The following is a 3,974-nucleotide window of genomic DNA, read 5'->3' on the forward strand; positions in this document are numbered from 1 at the left end:
GCTTATTCCTCAGGGATGTGTTCTGGGTCTGTATCCTGCTCCCTTGTTTCTACCACTTTATCCTGCTTCTTTGTGTGGACTGTGATGGTCTGTTGTTTCTGAGGCATCGTGGCATTGTGTATTTAGATCTCTTTTAACTGTTTGTGAAGAGCAGCCAAGGGTGATTCGGGCTCTTCTTGGTGGTTTTTTATCATTGGCCTGTTGGTGGAGAAGGAGGTAGAGGCTCTTGCTCAGTAAGTGAAGTTTCAGGAGGTGTGGGTGTAGTTGTGTCTTATGGGGACTGTTGTTGTCTCCCACTCAATCAGACACAAATTACAATTGAATAACCTTCAAAAAACTTGTCAGTCTTGCCAGTCCCAAGTGTCCTTGGGGTTGCTGGAAAGCAGAACATGTTCTTAAGCCCCAGGAATCTGGGAGAGTGCTGTCTCTTTAAATATCCACAATAGTCAGCCACTTTTTAAACCTTTAAAATGGCAGCATCCTCCAGACTGGCAAAAGTCCACAATTCAGCCCACCTTTCTCTTCACCTTCTCCATTTGTTTCCAGCCACCGTGCACAGTCCTCCATGCAGTCCCTAGCTAGCAGGGTGATTTTTAGGTTAATTCTTAAGTCCTACCACCCCAGGAATCTGTGAGGGCGATGTCTCTTTAAATATCCAAAATAGTCAAGCTGCTTTTTAAACCTTCAAAATGGCGGCACCCTCCGGACCGGCAAAAGTCCACAGTTCAGCCCACCTTTTCTTCACCTTCTCCGTTTGTTCCCCAGCCACTGTGCACAGTCCTCCATGCAGTCCCTGGCTAGCATGGTGATTTTTAGGTTAATTCTTAAGTCCTACCACCGCTTGAGAATTTCCAAGCTGTCTGTGCTGTCAGGATCACTCACGTCCACTGCCAGACTGCAGCTACGTATGTCTCCTTTTTTGGTATTTTCAGGCAAATTCTTCTGCTAGTTGGGGTTTAGTCCATTTCTATATCCTCCCCTTCAAGGCTCAGGGGTCAAGGATTATGTTCTGTGTCTGTGTTAATTGGTTTCCCTTTTCTTTGTTGCAGAGGGTCTGTGCAGTCTTTCTGCCTAGTCCGCCATCTTGCTGGAACTCTATTACCGGTATCATTTCATGTATGTATGTTTTATTTTGTCTAACAAAAGAGAGACAGAGATATTATTGAACCCTGGACCTTGGAGGCTATTATTGATCTGTTATTGAAATAATTGATTACACCAGCATCTATATTTTTGTCCAAATTAAGAGAATGAAGTTTTTTTAAAAAAATAAATGTTTTAGAATAATCTCAAAGGGAAAGAAAAATCTTATTCAAGAATTATTTTATTTTCTATATTACTAATAAAATAATATTTAAATACATTGTATAAATTAGTGAAACAAAATAATTTTCTACTGATAATATTAGATAAGATTTTTGTCTTTATCAATATTTAATATAATAAAAGTATTTCTGAAAAGTCATTATAAAATCCTTGTCATTGTATAAAAATACTTCATAGAGCTATAAAGTACTAATGAATTTTTAAATATCAAATTTAAGCTTAAAAATTATATATTATGAAGACTTTCTTGATTCTCCAAGTCACAATTCCTGTATTTCCTATTCTCCTGTTCACTTACATGGCCAAACCTTAATTTGTGCTAAGCACTAAGTACTTACCAGGCATTAACTAGTTTATAGTCTTGACACCTGTGAGGTACATCTGATTTTGAAGATACTGAGGTAAATAATTTGTCAAGATTATGAGCCCAGTCAACCGCTAAACCCAATACTATTAACTACTACGTCATATCACTGCTACTAACTTCCTTCCTTCCTTGTTTAAAGATGAGGCCCATCCCAATGTGTATGTAAAGTAAGGGGAAATCTTATTTCATAATCCACTAAAAAATCCTGCTATTATCTTAATATAGCACTGGATCTCTGCATATGTTGAAGGGCTACTATGTTTGAGGCTCAGAACTAGGTTCTGGAAGGATATGAAGATACATGGTCCTTGTCCTTAAAGAAATCTAGAAGCCTGGAGGAGATGATGGATGTGTTTATAATTAAGAATACAAGTAAAATATTGTGATAGCACAGAGAAAATAACGACAATTTTAATTTGAGTTGGGTAAAAGAAGTGAGAAGAGAAGAAGAACAAATAATATAGAAATTGAGACATCCTGCATATTTGACACTAATCAGAGTATTTTCTTAAAACAAGAAATATAAAACATTTAAATTCCTATTGTTTTTTAAAAAGACAGAGACAAACTGAAGATAGTTCCTGTCTTTTTCCTTTAATACTTCCACATTAATACACAAAGAGAAACCTAAATCATAATTTGTTCAGTAAGACTAGACATGACATACATCTTTTTCAGGTTAACCCATGGGACAAGAAAAATCTCCATGTGATCAGGTAGAGTGGTAAGAAATGGACAGCAATTCCAGTGCAGTGCTGGCATCAGGAACCTTCAAGCTAGAAGCAATCAAATGCTAAATTGAATGATAGAACGTGACTTGAGGTACAGTGGAAGATTAATATGAAATGTAGACCTTAGCTGCTACTTCCTTTGTTTGACTGAAGGAAGCTGTTACCAGAAGTAGTAAGTCTAGATTCATAAGTCCCATTTTCCCTAGTTTTATTGATATTATCAAAGTAAATGAGATCTAAAAGTAATCACTAAAAATCCTCTTTGCAGTAGTGTTTGTAGTTTAAGAATATCATTAGCCCACAGGAAAGCAACTACAGTAACAATGGTTTTCTCTCCTAATTTTGAGAAAGACATTTTCTCATTTAGCCATCAAAAAAATCACCTGCTTGATTCCAGAAAAGATTTAGGGAAACATTTAAAAAATGTATACAACAATGCCTTAAAATGGAAAAATAAAAATATTAAAAAAAAAATATACTAATTGCAGGAACAAATACATTAACAGTGACCAAGTCCTACTTTTAGGTCAGAGATTCTTTTTTTTTTTTTAACAACAATATCAACATTTATTTCTTTCAGAATATTTCACTATATGAAAATTAATAATTTATTTTTCACCCTTACATTTTATCTATTTGTCCTACTTAAAACAAGCAAAAAATATTGTTTATTTTACTCATTGTTCTGTGTCCAACATTCAGAAGTGTACTTGCTATAGTAGAAATGTCCCAGGTAATTATTGCTGCATAATATTCCAACACTGGGTGACAGAAAACAATTTATTAATAACTCCCATGGTTCTTTGGGTCCACAATTGAGACAGGGCATAGTGGGGATGATATATTTGTTTTCTAAAAGATTTGAAGCCTGAGCTGAGATGGAGAAATTGACTGGACTGTAGTATTCAAGATGGCTCTTTCACTCACTCAGTAGACTCAGGCTAAACTAAGCCTGAGTTGGGGCTGTATTTTTTCTCCATGTGGTTTTTTCCAGTACTTCTCCACTGCAAGACAACTGGATTCCAAAACAAAGATAGCACTGGCTGCTAGGCTAGTAAAGGATTGCATACAGAAATTTCTTCTGCTCTATTTTGTTGTTGTTGTTAAGTCATTCTTATGATGCAAAAGGATGGAGAAAAAAGACTTCTTCTCTTGTTGGGGCAGTCATTGCAATGCACAACAGCAGAGATTTGTTGCACCCAACTTTGAAAAATACAGCCAGTTCACCATTTGGCCACAGCAATCCACAACTTTTCACAAAATACACTCAAAACTCACCCAAGATTCCCAGTGTCTCATCCTATCATGGCATAAGATCTAAGTCCTCTCTATGATATCTGGAACCTCAGCTGAGATAGGCACATGACAGGGAAATTGATATTGTCAGTCAGATCAGATTAGAGCTCAGTTGGGACTTCTAGCTGGGAGTTTTGGTTCCTCTCCATTTAAGCCTCTCCAAGACTCTCTCAAAAACACTGCCTAGTCCTGCACCATCATCACAACATTGCTATATTTGAGCTCATTGTTGGAGCCACTATGTCAATACATCT

The sequence above is a fragment of the Orycteropus afer genome, unplaced genomic scaffold, assembly GCF_000298275.1.
Source record: "Orycteropus afer afer isolate SDZICR_OR568_19922 unplaced genomic scaffold, OryAfe1.0 scaffold00260, whole genome shotgun sequence".
Lineage (NCBI taxonomy): Eukaryota > Metazoa > Chordata > Mammalia > Tubulidentata > Orycteropodidae > Orycteropus > Orycteropus afer.